General features: G+C 37.0%; 1 long non-coding RNA gene across 1 annotated transcript in view; it reads left to right on the forward strand.

The window, feature by feature from the left end:
* The first annotated feature begins 1,981 nt into the window (after window positions 1-1,981).
* Window positions 1,982-16,808, forward strand: part of LOC113480090 — a 20,751-nt gene continuing 5,924 nt past the window's right edge. The window contains exons 1-2 of the long non-coding RNA XR_003398429.1: window positions 1,982-2,087; window positions 2,780-2,934. This is a non-coding gene — a long non-coding RNA (uncharacterized LOC113480090). The remainder of the gene's footprint in view (window positions 2,088-2,779; window positions 2,935-16,808) is intronic.

Consider the following 16,808-nt stretch of genomic DNA (forward strand, 5'->3'; position numbering starts at 1 on the left):
CTGCACATCTAGCCCTCTGACATTATCACAGACATTATAATCTTCTATTACTGCAGGGGAATGGCCTGCTATCAGTAATGTGTTCAGTCCTTGAAAGATTCAATATCAAAAGCCATTTACTTCTGTAGGATTGCAAGTTTGTTCTACGGATTCAGATTGCCTTATAAAGGCATATACGAGTTCTTTAGCCGCTCTGTTTACTCACATCTTGAGTAGCTACCACTATATATACATGTAGCATTTAGGTTTGACATTCTGAATGCTGCTGGCCCCATACTTAATCTGTGTGTGCTTATGTAGAATGAGTTACTGTATCATTTGTTTTTTTTTCTCTCTGCCTCTACAACAGTAATAAACCTGTCTCACCATTATCCGAACATCTCCAAGGGCAGGCAGTGAGCTCCAGAGTGAAAAGCACATCCCTGGTCTTCAGTTGTACACTTGTAAAAAAAGTACTGGACAGTACTATGGAACCACAGGCAAACCAGAGTGATGGCGAAGCCTGAAAAGTGTATTGGCTTTGTGTGTGTTGGGGTTTTGGTAGCAGGGGAGGGGGCTACAGTGGTGGCCCCTGTGAGAAGCTTCTGGAAACTCCCCAGCTCCAAGTCAGACCCACCTCTGGCCAAGGCCGAGCCAATCTGCAACAGTGGCTGCACATCTCTGATAATGTATTTAAGAAGGGGAACCTGGGAGGAGGAGGAGTGAGGGAAAAACCTCTGCAAACACTGAGGTCAGTGGAAGAAAAGGGGAGAAAGAGAGACCTGCTGGAGCAGAGACCCCCCCGCAGCCCGTGGCGAGAGGGCAGCTGTGCCCTGAGCCCACGGAGGTCACCGGTGGAGCAGATGCCGACCTGCAGCCCCTGGAGGTGCCCGTGCCGGAGCAGGGGGCTGAGCCTGGAGAGGGTCAGGACACACAAAGCAGGGCAGCCCCACTGGAGCAGTCTCCTGCTGGGAGAACTGCAGTCTGCGGGAGGGACCCCAGGCTGGAGCAGAGGAAGAGTGTGAGGAGTCCTCCCATGAGGAGGAAGGAGCGGCAGGGACAGCGGGTGATGAACTGACCACAACCCCCGTCCCCTGCACCCACTGTGCTGTTCTGGGGGAGGAGGGAGAGAAATCAGGAGCAAAGCTGAGCCCCAGAAGAAGGGGAGGTTGGAGGAAAGGTGTGTTTAAGATGTGGTTGTATTTTTCACTGTCCTACTGTCTTTGATTGGTAAATCAATGGTGCTGGTAGTGGTGTTCAAACTAAATTGATGTTCTTTTTTCCCAAAGTGAGTCTGTCTTTTGCCCATGACCATAATGAGTGAGACATCCCTCCCTGTCCTTGTCTTGATCTCCAGCCCTTTCGTTACATCTTCTTTTCCACATCCCACCAAGGGAGAGGAATGATTGAGCAGCTGCATGGTGCTCATTTTCCCTCTGGGCTTAAATCATGACAAAAAGTTTAATGTTTGGCTCAGTGTGTGCTACTGTTCAAACACTGGAGAAGGGACAAACTTTTTTTTATTATTTCATGATCATTCAAGCTCACTGAGAAACTGTACAAGAATGTATCTTACTTTTTAGTCTAGGATTAGCCTGTTGAAAAGTAATGCTCTGTTTCAAAGTGCTTGTTTTAGGTATTTCCCAAGTATGAATATTTCATATGTGAACTATCAACTGAACACAGCCCCAGTCACAGATTTGAGCAGACATATACAATATATTTGAGACCAGCTAGTAGGAATAATAAAGAATACTTGTCACAGTATCTTATTTTTATTTTGAAAGAAAAAAATATAAAACATTTAAGATATGTGTATAATATATAAATATATATTTATTAAAGGATAGTGTTGTTTTACCATATAAGTCAAATATTGACCAATATCTCATGAATTTGCTCTGTCCAACATTTACCTGTGTTCTTATGGCTGTTTCTAGTGCTTGCTCTAGGCTATTCTGATATCTCCTACTATGAATAAAGTATTATTCAATGTCGTTTTAGGTCACTTTCACAGAAGAGCAGCACAATCATGGAGTGTGGACTATGTGCACTGGCAGCTTGCCCAGCAACAAAACCAAAATATTAATTGGGAAGCAGAAATGCAGGTGGGGAATACTGGGGCATTCATTCATTCTGCAGATAAAATGGAAGGATTTGATTTCAGAATGGATTCTTTTTTTCTTGAATATCTCAGGATTCTGCTTAATTTAGTTTGATGCCATCTTGTTGAAATATTTTCTTCATGATTCTACATTAAAATTTAAATGACTTTTCTTCCTGTAGTCATTGCTTATGGGCATAATTTGAAGCAGCTGATTAATATCACCATCTTTTGTATGTAAGTCAATAATGGACACTAGGAAGATTAATGTTTGTAAAAGAAAAGATGATATAACTCTAATAAATCTTTTGTGGGAGTAATATGTCTTCTGTTACCAGTACAGAAATGCTGAAGTTAAATCTGGTGCATAATAAAGATTGCCAGTTGGTCATGGGACATAACCCAGCAATGATGGGAGAGGCAGGTGCAGTCTTTTTGCTGACTTTGGGTGGCCCCAGTTATGTGTCAGAGCTCGTGGCATTCTTTCCTTGGCATCACCTTTGAGACACAGTTTTGAAGAATTCACACAGGACTTTTAAAAGCTCTGCAGAAGTAAAATAACTTTCATTTTTCCATTGGCTTTCTTATCGCCAAAACCATATAATACTAATCTTAAAAAAAAAATAAATAATAACCTCTCTGAAGTAATGTTTTGAGGAAAGTGTCCCTTTCTTATTCCTTTATCATAATTGACAGGCCGTAGAAACTCCTCTCCTGAATGTTTTATGAAAAATGTTATGCCAGGACGACTGAGCAAGGCTGCACTGAAACCAAGTCCCAGCTGACATGTGAATAATCTCCACCCTGAACAATTTGGAGCTGCAGTGAAAGTGTTGTCTGATAACAGATGGGTGAGTCCATGCCACAGCAGCTGAGGGAGTTGCAAGAAATGTCATGTGGCTGGATTTTATTTACTCTTTTTTTTTTTTTTTTTTCAAAGCCTCTCTGTTGCTTCCTTGCCACAGAAACCTATTCCCCCAGCTTTCAAAGTGAGAAGGAAACTTTATTGTCTTCTTAATCTCAAAGTCCTTTTCCACCAGTAGTATCTAGAGAGCAAGGGGACAAGATCTATGCTAAGACACAGCAAAGCAGTTTACCTTCACTCAAGAGGTTTTATTTGCAAAGTAAAACATCCATCATAAAGGTCATTTTTACTCCAGCGGTTCCGACTCCCTCCTCCTTAACAGGTAACAATGTCAGCTAAACCCAGCTGCACAGAGCAATTCAGATCCTCCTTGTGAGGTCCTACACTTGTATTGCTCTTTCAGGGGTCAGAGAGAAGATTGTTCTTTGGCCATAGATTTCCCCATGAAAAAAAGTACCCTTTATGGACTATGAAGCTTGTTTTTTATCCTTCAGTTTACCCTTCACAACATCCCTATAGGCTCTCTTTAGGGGTTATCCTGACAAACACTTAGATGACAATAAAATAAAGCCAAAAAGAAGTAAGTCAAAACAAAGATACTCATGAGAGAATTGTCTCTTGAGTGGGGAGTCCCCATGGCATTATCACAGATTCTCAACCAGCCTTCCTAAAATTAACACCAAAGGGAGATAGTTTTATTCCGAACTGAAATACTAGAAAAAGCCTTAGAAAGTTGACTTTCAGAACTCTAACTCTTGATGAGCAAGTGGGATTAAGCCAACGTGTCAATTTATGAGCTAGAAGGTGAGCCCTTCAGTGCTCCTTGTTTACGTTGTTTACAGCAGCCTGCCATGGGGAACTGGGGAAGTGATAGGCTTCTGGCAAGAAAAGATGTTCACAAAGACCAGAGCTGGATATTTTGGGCTAATACCTGAGAGTAGGGCCTGAAATGTTTCTCATACCTTCGCAACTCCAACATTGCTGTGAGGGTGCTGAAAATTTGTCATAAGGAAAATCTATGTTGGGTTTCTTCAGCAGCTTTGGGGTGGAGGGGTTGAAGTATTTCCCTAATCCTGGGGTCATTATCCATTCACAGTCTTCCAAGGAGCTGCTACATGACGTTGGCATTGAGCAGTGCTTAGGGATGGGGTGGGTAGGTGGGGGCAATGCCAGGCTGGTCTGAAAACTGTTGATTTTTAAGTGCTGCTTCTGAGTCTGGGTTTCCTGAGCCTGGGCATCTGCTTCTCTTGAGAGACCTCTCACAGGTGAGGATACTGAGTCAGTCACATGTACCTCCTTTTATCAGTTAGACTTTTTCATGGAGAGCATATTCCTTTACTCTAGAATTTAAATAGATCTCTTAACAACAGGTGGATTATTTCTATTTCTGTGCTCAGATATGGGTGCACTGAAGTGCATTGCTGGATGGAGACAATAGCCAGCTGTAGATTGTCAGTTATATATTGCAGATATTTTTCTTTGTGTGAGAACAAAGTTTTTATTTCTAAGTGCAGTCTGCCAGCAAATGTGAAATTAACTGTTCGAAGTTTCCATTGGACTTTGCAACAAGATGAAGTTGGTTCAAATGAATTATTCAGTTAAATCATGTTAATGCTGTTTTAAGGAGGAACTTTTTTTTTTTTCAGATGGAATTGGTTGAATTTTTGCAGCTTTATCGTTTATTGAACATTTTATCCACATTCATATTTTTCTCCTTTTGCTGTGTAACAAAAATACTATTGAAATAATCGGGGAATGTCCATCATCTGAAAGCTTTGTGGATCTCTGAAGCTCTCTTTTAACGGGACTGAAATGTCATTACATAATTCCCTTTTCACTGAGTCACAAAATCAGATGCCTTTGTTTCATTCTTACTGTGTTACGATGTTGTAAGCAGCAGCTTCTCACACTTTAAACCTGAAAAAGTACTATAACATTTTAGTGTGAAGCATTAGGCAACTGTAACCTTAATTATTGGGAATCTTGAGCTTCATAGCTTAATCTTGAAATATAAATGAAATAGGAGCATTAATATTTATTTATTGGTATTATTCATAAAGTGCAACACAGATCTATGTGTCCAGGGATTCCTTTACATTTTTAATATATACTTTTAAAACAGGACAAAATTAATAATTAAAAAATTCCTCACCCATCTAAATTACACAAGATAATATAAAGATGCACGTTGTAGTGGCTCACGAGAGAATACAGTTTGAGAAAATTGTCAACATAAATTTGTCTGATAAGGTCAAAGTAATGCTGCTGACAGTAGAATAAGGAAGAGAAAATATTTTATTGCTTCCAGGCATCTTCATGTTAAGTCAAGTAAAGAATAAAAAGAACAACTGAAGATGTATAAGGAAAAAAAATTCACTCAAAGGAAAAGCATAGAGAATGTTTTTGGATTGGTCCTACCCTTGTAACGCTCCGCGTAATTGGAGTGTGTTGTTTTTCATACGAGCTGAGACTGAATTAGGCAGCAGATTTAGTTATATCTGGATCAGGTAAATGCATCATCTGCAACCTGAAATCACAATCAGAATATGGCTTTAAGTCCTGACAGTCAATCTTATGATTTAAATTCACCTTCATACTTGTGTTCAGTTTCATTCACTGTGGACAAATTGCAATACTGTGAACACAAACTGGAGGTGTGGCTTTTTTTCCTTAGCATCCCCAGTAAGAAAGGGATTTGGAAACGACCCTTGTGCTTTTTGATGTGTAAATACAGATCAGATCTAATCTTTGCTTGCCTCTTGTGACGTGTATACGAACAGTATTTAAAAAGTATATAAACATCTAAATATAGACATATGGATCTATAAAAGAATTTACATGGCAGATATGAATATTCCCTTGCTTGTTCCTAATTTCTGCACTGCTTGCTCTATGTATTATACTGTAAGTGCTTCATAGCTTAGATGTTTTTCTTCTAGAGCTGTAAGTTGCCATTTTTAGGCACTTTCTGCAGAGCACTAATTGTATTCTCATTGGCATTAATAGAAGTGGTTAGCTCAGTGTGGAGCTCTGCTGCTGCTGCTTGTATGTTTAAGAGCAGGATCAGGATTTCATTTCTTAGATCTTTACAAAAGATGTTATGTCAGGTTAACCTCAGTCTATTCACCTAAAAGTACCCTGCATACAGTCTTTTTGTTTTTCTTTAAGCAAATTATCTGTCATGCTAGGCTTCAGAAAGATGGGAGAAGAATAAGTCTGTGTTGCAGTCAGGTTTCTTCCTTCAGTGTACCCGTGGCTCTAGGACCCTCCAATGTGTCTTGCCTCAAGACAGCATATGAAATTATTTTAGGAGAGAATAAGCTTTTATGGACAGTGTCCTGGTGATTAGGGAGAGTCAGGTGCTGGGGAGTCACCGGGAACAGAGCAGAGCAAACCAAAGATAGCAGAGAGCATGAAAATACAGCAACTCCAGAACAAATGGAAGGCAGAGATTAAAGGAGAAGGCAGCCTAGATGTTAGGAGCAGAGGGGGAAAAGTTTACTCACACCAGATTCCCCCAGAAGAGCAGAAAAACAAAGGATGGAAATAAGACCTTCCTCTTGTTTCTCTGAAGGTTGGTTGTGTTTTGGTCAGTGGTGCTAAGAAAAGTGTGGCATAAGTGTTTAATATGACACAAGAAAACAGAAGATGATAAAGTTGCTTATTTTGTGGAAAATCTGGTATCAGTGTTGGTGGGTAGTTTTTTGAGTCTTTTAAGATTCAGATTTGTTAATAAAGTCCGTACAGAAATGAAGTGTAATCAGCACTTCAATAGCATTATTCAGTCTTGTTCAGGTAACAGTGAATTGAGGACAATCTGTGAGGAGAAAAGGTGATAATTTTAATACTTCTGTTGCTGGTAAGAAATTATTTTGGTTCTCTAATAGTACTTCCAATGCCTAATTTAATTACATGTACTTTTTAACACCTGTTTCTTTGACACATTAGGGATTAGCATCCAGATGCCTCTAAACAAACCCCAGATTATCTGTACTGGTCTGCTAGGAGGAATTGTTAGTTGGGGTAACTCCAAAGGCTTTGTGGATGCTCTGCAATGTGCTTCAGTGAACTTCTGTCAAATGCTTTTAAGAATGAGCCTGTAACTACCAGCAGATGCCTGGTTTAAATTCAGCTTGCAAATCATACAGACCTATTTTTTTCTTTATAAAAAAAATGGAGAGCAATCATAAGGGAATATTGTCTAGGTCCCCGTTGGCAATAATGATAAAAGGTAATGGGTGGAAACATGAAATTTCACTCAGGGATGACCTGTCTTGTGAACATATCACTGTCCCATTTCTGATAGTTTGCATGCTGTATGAAGTCTTTTGTTTCTGGCTTTTCTCCTACTGTTGCAAACGGCAGCACCAGGAACTACTTGATAATAGTCAACTATACCTTCCTTTTTTTTTATATACCATAGTGCCTTCACTTCATAATGAGAAAGTTCTTCAAATCTTTATTAGTTTCCCATACTACCCCTGTTAGAGATCCTTGCCCCGTAACACTTCCAGGCTGAGCACTGAGGAATTTTTGTATCCTCTCTGTGTCTGTCCAAATAAGTGTTCAGATTATTTGTTTCAAAGCTGCTGTAGTCTACTTGTTCCATTCTTCTTATAATTTCAGTTGTGGTAAATTAACAAGTTTCCTTGTTTAATTTTAGCCTAAGAGCTCTCTTTTCTTTTCTGAAACTGCTTGTGATATCTGGTCAACTATTTCCCTGATAAGATGTCCCACATAACCTTAGATGATATATAAGAAAGCAGAATGGTTTTTTGCTTTTTAAAAGTGGTGTGCAATGTGAAGAAATAATCCCTTCAAAGGGCACTGGATCTCTGGTAGAAAAGCCTTTTTTAAGGGTGCTTGCAGTGGCATATAACTTTTACATGCTATAGATTATTTAAAATTCTCTAGAAAACTAATTACAGGAATGTTTCCTTTTGTTGACAGTGTAAGATGTTATCTTTTTACCTTTATAATTATTTAATATAACGTATAAATGAGGGATTTTGTCCTTCCCCTTCTCCCAGTATATGTAGCCGCTGTGATGATTTGTTTTGGTTCCCAAGAAATGAGCTTATCTTGCTCCTCTTTTGGCCTATTTTTCAGCAAACGCAGCCTTTCCTGAGGCATGAGTTGTAGGCTGGAAGGATACTTCTCCTCAAGTTCCTTCTACCATAGAGATTGCTTTTCTTATTCTTACAGTACATTAGATATTTTTCACTTTGAAAATCTATTCATATTTCATTATTTTTGTCTGTATTTCCTCCTGGTTCATATATACTTTATGCATTTTTCAGGGTGTTTTTCATATGATATATGAAAATACCTCTGCTTATTTTCTGCACCTAACTTTGCAGGATGACATATTGATTATTGTTTTGGGTACTTTCAGTCCCTGTTACAGGTATTTATGTACAGGCACGCTGAAGTTAATTTTATAAGTAAAATTTATGAAGGAGCATATCTGTTGGATTACTGTAATTGATTGTTAAGAGATTGGACAGATTTTTCTTTTACTGGGGGTAATTAAACTCAATTCTGTGTCTGACATTGTATGTTAACTACTAGTTGTAGGCTATGTTCAAGTGTTGTTGACTAAAGCTTACTGTGTGTATTGCTACACAGTGACTCAGTCTGGAAGATCACAATTGTTTCTTTCAGTCTTAAATATTAGTGTCTTTTTCAGACCAAACTGTTACAGTCTTGTTGAAAGCTTTCTTTTTGAAATTTAAAATTCTACACTAAAATAGTGATCTCAAAAAATTAAACCATGAGAGAAGTGTAAAATCTAGTCCGCAATATTCAAGTAGCATTTTGTATACTTAAGAGCCATTTCTGATCAAGTTTTATCCTCTAACAATTCCTAGGCCAGAGACTGAAGCATGTGGAAGGATCCCAGGGGATAATCTAGGACTTGCACAAGTTTACACGTAACGGGTTTGTGTGCTGAGAGATAGTTGTTGTGCAGTGTGCTACAAATTAAATACAAACCTGATTAGTTATTCTCACTAACTTATCAGGAATACATTTGGAGTAAATGACTTAGTTTGTACTGCCCGCTGGTGAAAGTCACAGGGTTTGGATTACTCACTAGTAAAGCCCACTGCCAGTAGGCAGCAGTAGGGCTTCATTCATTTAAAATTTGTTCCCAGCGAGGAGTTAATGATCTTGAACTTCTCTGATTTTAGTACTGCTTGGATGGATCTTTTAAGGGTCAGAAGGGAGAAAACTAGTTGCTACTTGGAGTAGGCGTCACTACTCTCCACCTTTCTTCATTCCCAGAAAAATGTACAGAAAATCGTAATTTGAATGCAGATTAAATACTCTATGTACATCCCTATCTCTGTGTAGCAGATAGATGTGCAACCAGTATCACAAAGCTGAGTGCAGTTTTTATTCACTCTACACTGCAGGGTTCATACACGCCAAATCCTCTCAATTCTTGGCAAGAAACGGAGGGCTGAGTCTCCTGCCTAGATGTCACTGCAGAAAGACACATGCTGTTTTGCCCTTGACTTTGAGAGTCTCCAAACTCTACCTAAAGTTTGCAGGATTTTAATGTAAAATACGAGTAGAAATTAACTTGTTGGGATTTTTGGTTTGGTTTGGTTGTTTTTATAACCAAAAGTGAGGAGATCAGTTATCATTTCCTATAGGAGACTATAGGAGTAACTTGTAGAGGTTGTTAAGAAACTAGTAAAAGCTCAAGGTCTTTTAGGTAATAGAAGATTGAATGATACCCTTTTCATTTTTGGATTACAGTAATTTATGTAGTGTCAGACTCGACAGCATAAGCTGTCAAACCTACTATCTCAGGTATTTATCACTTTTTATTTAAGATTTATTCTTTGAAGTTGAATCATAAGGTCTTTGTTCTCACAGACTCACATTGTATGCCAGGATCCCAGTATTTGTCAACGTTTTTAAACTTGTGATTGAGACATTTCTGTCTTTATTTATGCTTATCTTTCCATGCATCATTTTTGCTCAGTTTGATTAAATATGTTTACCTCTGTTCATTACATATGAGAAACTTTCTGGATGGTTCTCACCATAATGAAAATACTAGAGTAATAGTCTCTTTAAAGACTCTATATTTCTTAATAATTGAGGAAAAAAAAAATCAATCTATTTTATTTGTCCTCTTCAATGCTAGACAGGCACCAAATATCCTAAATATTTTACTTTGTTACTCTATTCTTAATGTAAGTCATATAGTGACCAAATGTTTCTGGTTTGGTTTTTTTTTTTGTGAGCTGAAATGAATTGTTATGAATGTCTTTCAGTTTAGAAAAATAATGAGCAAAAATTCAGCATGGTTATAGTCCTATGAATTTTCACATTGAGATATGAATATTAACAATGCTAAGAATACGCTCAGCAAAAAACAGATGTCGGATATACAGAAACTGAAAACCACATGCACGCCTCACACTGTTACTGTATGCAGTACAATTGCTTATTCAGCCCAAGATATCAGCTTTTTAAGTTTGTTATCCATAGTACTTATGTTTTGCTTATCTTTTCACTTGATATCGCAAGATGAACTTCTATTTGCTGAAACAATCGTTATTTAAAGAAAATAACTGCATCACTAAAATAATAGTAACCTTTTATTCATGTGTGAAAAAGTAAACTCTGCAATATTGAACTAAGAATGAAAAAAGTATGTCATCTGTGGACTGTAGTAGAAAATACATTGAAATCCAATGATTGCTAGTGAATGTTTGATGTGTGTGTTTCTTAGTGGACAAAAATATACGGCACTTAATTTCTTGCTTGTAGTAATCAGCAGTCTCACTGGAAGCATTTGCAGATCAATAGGGAACCAAAACTACATGAAAGTATGTCTGCTGCTTTGATGCAGTCTTCACTGAAATATGTTGTATAACGCATGACCAGACTGGTTGTGGAACATCTACCAGTGTAGGACAAGCTGATACATTTTGCCTTCACTAAGAAAAATACTACTTTTAGTCTTGAGGTAAGGATAACAGCAGCTGCAAGATCGCATCTAGATTTAAAACATATTTTCTGCTGCACTTGCTGTTTTAAGATAACTTATTTCAAATAATATTAACAAACCTTGTTTAATAAGTATTATCATTAGCACATACCATTTTCTGTTTTCATTATGCCTCCATTAAAAAAATGTCTAGAAGGTATTTGGTCTGTGTCCAACACCATAATGGCAGCAAGTAAGCACATTAGAAAGCTGTCATTCAGCCTGGTACATTAAGTAATGAAATCAGAAGGCAAGAGAAAGACATTTTGTGTGCTTGTCAACCTCTGTCAATGTGAAATCAATAAGAATTTGATAATGTTGAACTATACTCAAGGATAATTTCTTAACTGCTTTTTTCCCCAGTCATACTGCTTTACCCATACTTTCTTTTACTTCTCAGCTGAAAAAGAGAGATACGCAACACAGGGTGTGTTGGTATAATTGACAAAAAATAGTGTATTGAGTGGGGTAAATGTCGTGAGAAACAAATTATCTTGTTTACAGCCTGCACTGTCCAAAACCAAACACGTTTTACTGGCAGTCTTGTAAAGCTAGATTCCTTTACATTTCTCAGTGGAGCCTGCCTCTTGTGAGGTATAAAATTAAGTAAGATAATGCTTTTTAAAGTAAAAATAGGTCGTAATACTATTTAGTACATAGATGTCATTTAGCAGCTTTTCTGGTACAAAATGCACCAATGCTTTGGGAAATTTTCATGAGACCAATGGAAGTTATAAAACTCGATAGCCTCAGAGTTGAAATAAGTAGTAATAAATGTAAGGAACCACGTGCTGATTCATATGTTAAATTATGGTTTTGATGGCGATCCTATGTACCTGGGTGTTTGCTCTTTATTATTAGGGGCATCTTTTGTCAGTGGAATCCCTTTGAGTGCTTGATATCCTCAGAAGTCCTTAATAACGCATGAAATAAAAAAAATATACCACATTGCCACTTTTTGAGAGTAGTGTCACACAAGACAGGATGCCCACAGTGTCATTTATGGTTATCTAACATTTACATAAAATGTTTTTAAAAGTACATTCAATTTACCTATATTCCCGACAAAGAAAAATAATAGCACTTTAAGTACAAAGAAAGATATTTTTTAGGACTTCCAGAGCAACTATTTGTAATTTTTCAATCTTTGTGCTTTTCTGCTTCTCAGTGAATTCATACACTGTGACCTTAGTTAAGCGCAGTAGCACTTTCAAAGGAACCTGCTTAGAGAGTGAGAACAGAAGGATCTGAGGATACGAATTCCCTTGCAAAGGGAGAGTTATTTAACATTAAATATATTTATCAAGGAGTAGTCTTGCTCCTTCTGATTGTTTATAATCAGAAATTACTTGATCCTCTCACTTTGATGTTCAACTAAAAGCAGGACACATTTCAAATCATGAGTGTTCTTGACTAGAATGACAAAGTTTGATAATGAATCTATTTCATGGCAAGGCAATATTAAAAATAAGGGAGTTTGTGGAGGATTCCTTCCTTAATTATGCTCCTTTTTGTGGCCCAAGCCTTGGATGAAAGCAGATCTGTTAGTGTTTGTGGATACTTGTGGCTTGCTCAACAGTATCTGTGACAGTCTTGATGAAGTGGTGAAGCCATCAGTCTTTAGCTTAGACTAAAAAAGGGGATGTAAGATTAAACTTCAGCCTCTTGATTAACAGAATTAATTATGGAAATGAGAATGAAGTGAGCCCATTAAAGGGAACCTTTGCTCTCTGTGGAAGCAAGTGCAATATATGCTCACTTTCTTTGTTAAAATAAAAAGTGTTCCCATCTGTTTTGCTGATGTGAAGACAGCTGTAAAGCTCCCCAAAGGGAGAGAGCAGTTACAGAGAACACAAGTCATGGATCTGCAGGTTCGGTGCCCAGCCTAACTGGTAATTCTGTGAACTTCTGCAAATCAGCCACTGGAAAATAGAGTTTGATAATACAGCTTGTAAGATTGTAAGGTCACAGACCTGCTTGAAAACTATCATAATGGTGTAGAACACAATTATCCTTATAAAGAACAACTCTGTAAATCTTGATTTTTTTTTTTAAATTATTTTTTTTTAATGTGCTCATTTGTTTGGAGTTATCAGTTGGCATACATATTCTGTTAGTAGAGGTAATGGAATCAATTTTCTTCTTTCTTCATCAGCTGGAAGAGGACACTGAGGTTTGATAACACTTGAGAAGAGCTGCCTAGTATTCTGTTGTTAAATGAAAACTTCCAGAAACAAAAAAGGAAAGGAAACAGTTACCTCTGGCACTTACCCAAGTTTTTTTAAACAACCAGCCAAGTCAGAATTAATCAGTCATAGTGTGAAAGTAGTCATATAACATCTGCTATTGTTCTTGTTCAGTGATAACACCAGTTTTCCTAGATGGGTAGCCTTCTCAAAGCTTTGATCAGGTATTTCTGCATTAACTTTAGCTGATGCTTCATTGGTCTAGAAAAGGATTTATTCTGATTAGTTCTTGTGATGGAGTTTTGGGATAAAAATATAAATACATCAGAAAACTAGTTCTTATTTTGTTAATCTTTTAAATATTTTATTACCACACCATGAATAAATGTGTATCCCTTATACTAGTATTTCATGTGGTGAGGTACTTAATTTTAGTGTCAGTTATTACAGAAATGCAAAGATAATTTTGCTTGAAATTTTATAGGAAAAACATGTTCTGATGGGAGAATTGGCACTTTATATATCGTGGTTTTCTCATAGCAGCTTTAAAATTATCTGTGGTTCAGTTCAGGTTTGTATTATTTATATGCTTTTTTGTCTTTACCATATGTTTGTGGACATAACACAGTAGATTTTACTAAAAACCCCATGTTCTTAGATATGTAATTTAAATAGAGGAATTATTGCTCATCCTTTTTATCATGCTGGAACTTGCTACTTGTAGGCTTTCCAAATTGTGTTGACCATTTATTTGTAAAACTGCTTTTTTTCATTGATTCTTGATATCTAGTATCCATTTATGTAAATGTATGTGTAGTTACCACAGAAACATTTAAAGACAACTGAAAAAGTTGTAGTGTCAGAGTATTTTCTGATTGGTTCATGAACCAGAATGAACAGATGACTATTAACTAGGGCATATTTCTGTACTTTCTAATAAAATTAATCTGCTTTGTCTAAGTAGTTAAAAGTTTATTGGAATGGGGAATTTATTCTCTTATCTTTTTTGATTCAAAAACAAGTCTTTCTGGCACAGTGGGTATTCTTTTCCTGAACGTTCTTTTTCTGAATATGCTTTTATTTTTTTTCCTTCATTCTCAGTTGTATTTTGATTAAAATAATAAATAGGCTATGGTTGCATGCAAAGATAAATTTTTTTAAGCCTTGATAATTTTTTTTTTCCTATATGTTGTAAGAAACCAAAAGAAAGACAATTGTAACATTTGGAAAAATTTGAGCAAAACTCCTCTTTTCTTAGGGTTTCAATGCAGTGACATTTGTTACTCCATTTCTTTTTTACTTTTTTCTTCTAACATGTAAATTAATATTAGAAACTCCGGCCACCTTTGAAAAATTACTTTTTTCATCTATTTTTTTCCTTGTTATTTATGAGACACATGCTAATACCATCTGTTAATGAGTATGGTGACAAACTACATCTTCTGCTCTTCCTATCATGATTTGCTTTGAAGATGCTTTCAAGAACTCATTCCTGGATAAATATTATCAGTCTCAGACCAATTTAATATGAAATTTTGGTCAAGGTATGTAAGAAGAAAAAAATTTTTAATAAAGTATACCCTAGTCAAAATACATTATTGTATACTTTATGTAAAGGTTGGATTTAGAACTCTTTACAGCAAAATGTAACTGTTCAACTTGGACTCTGAGTGAGGTCATTTTCCCACACAGAACTTGCTCTTAGGAACAGAATATGGGCAGGATAATGTTTGTGTCATCTGGTGCTTCAGGTCTCATGTATGCCTTCTTTGTCAGGTGAGTATGTGGTTGGCACAGTGCAATGTTGGCACAATTCATTTCCTATTTGCAGTTAGCAAAGTGCTAGCAGAATAATTTGAACCAGATTTTTAAGAAGCTAGCCAAACTGACCGTGGTTACCACATGGTGATTTAAGTTATTTCTGTTCAGGTGAATGTTGTGTAAAGTGAACATGGCAAAAAGAAGCACACATTATTATCTTTTGTTATCAAAAGAGTGTTCATACCTGTGCATGAACTTCAAACATGCTTACCCAAAAGCTCATCCAACCAAAGCCCAAGCAGATGCTGGCCTGCATCTTGAATTTATCTTATTCATCATGAAAACAATCCTAGCAATAAATGCTTCAACCTCACTCTCCACGTAAATGAACCCCTCATTCACTGAGTCCTGGGAGGGCTGAGGTTGGAAGGGACATGTGGAGGTGATCTTGTTCCAACCCTCACTCAAGATTCCAAAATCTGCCAAGTGCATGTTAAGCTCATGTGGATTTATAAGTTGGAATGCACTCCACAGAATATGTATTATTGCTGAAAACAATGCATGATAAGAAACTCATCGTTTCTTGAAAGGCCCTCGACACATTATGAGACCAGCTGCTTAACTAGAGTGGTATTCAGTAATTTTTTTTTATAGGTAATTACTTTCAAAGAACTTTTTCAGAACAAATGTGTCAAGCAAATAGGGTTCTTACTAAAGCAATGTGAATGAATGTACATTCCGTGATCTGGGACTATCGGAATCAGTAATGGTAAAATATGTTTCAGTCTGTGCAGTTCGTGAGTCTTTCCCCACTCTTACAGAAGTTACTTAGAGAGCATGTCCACAGGTGCTCTGTTCTGCCGTATGACTGCTTAAGTCAGTAAAGATGGTGATGTATTGATTAATGATACGGACCTCTTAAACGGTCATTTCTATAGCACTGAAACAAAGTGCATTGCATTTCTGCTGCGTGATCTCATGGCAAAATAAGATGCAAATACAAAACCTAAGTTGACTACGTGAGTGAATAAAAGGGTTCATTGTTGCCCAAGATTACAGTAATTGCATTGGTCTCAGCAAAATCCTCTATAAGCCAACAGCAATACAAATGTTTTTTTTTTTTTTTTTTTTTTTTTTTTTAAGGGAAAAAAAAAAAAAATTCTTAGAGATTTCACCTCCTCTTTGGGGATGAAATTATTTCCTTGACAGTTGGCAAAGGCAGGAGATTCACAAGTCTCAGCAACTGTTTTCCTGGTGGAAAAATCTAAGTGAAATGATTAGAACATCTGGCAAAGCTCTTATTAAAACAGTACTTTGAAACAGAACTGATTCAGTGTATCCTAGGACATTACATCAGTGACACTAGAACAATTAATATTCAAGATGTGCTTAATTATAATTATACTTCACAGATGTTCTACAGGAAAAAGTGGAACATTGTGATTTCAGGTTGAGCTCTCATGCAGGCAGACTAATGCAGTCTTTACTTTCTTCCTATAAAAAATATTAACAACATTGACTGTTAAACCAAGATTATACGTGACAATCTTAGAAATAGCAAGTGCCCAGCATTTGAGATTATGTACACAATAAATACAGTGTTTTATCAGCTGCTCTATCAACTGTATTAGACTGAAAAATTTTGCACATGGTAGCACATTTCTGGCAAATCTTTTCTGCTTTAGACTTGTCTAGTGTAAGGTTAATGGTAAACAAACCAAGGAACTCTATAGCTGAAGCAGGTATTCTGCTGCCTTTAGCACAAATCTGTGCATTGTTTCTTGTAATCCTCTGTACCATTCACTTGCTATCGACTGAAGTCGGGGCAGTCTGCAGAGTGGTGCTGCTTCAGTGGGTGAATGGCTCCCCAGTAATGTAGTCAGTGAAAAAAAGAAAGGGGGGGGG

Source organism: Athene cunicularia (assembly GCF_003259725.1).
Source record: "Athene cunicularia isolate RWA chromosome 4 unlocalized genomic scaffold, athCun1 chr4_part3, whole genome shotgun sequence".
NCBI lineage: Eukaryota > Metazoa > Chordata > Aves > Strigiformes > Strigidae > Athene > Athene cunicularia.